Below are 228 nucleotides of genomic sequence, written 5' to 3' on the forward strand. Positions count from 1 at the left end.
GTCCATGACTCTCTCTCATCACTGATGTTTTTATCTCTCTCTCTCCCTCTCGCTTGCTCTCTGGGAAATCAATAAAAATATATTTTTAAAAAATTTAAGCATGAGCCCTGGTCGGTTTGGCTAAGTGGATAGAGTGTCGGCCTGAGGACTGAAGGGTCCCAGGTTCGATTCCGGTCAAGGGGATGTACCTTGGTTGCAGGCACATCCCCAGTGGGGAGTGTGCAGGAG

The sequence above is a fragment of the Myotis davidii genome, unplaced genomic scaffold (assembly GCF_000327345.1).
Source record: "Myotis davidii unplaced genomic scaffold, ASM32734v1 scaffold1915, whole genome shotgun sequence".
NCBI classification, from domain to species: domain Eukaryota; kingdom Metazoa; phylum Chordata; class Mammalia; order Chiroptera; family Vespertilionidae; genus Myotis; species Myotis davidii.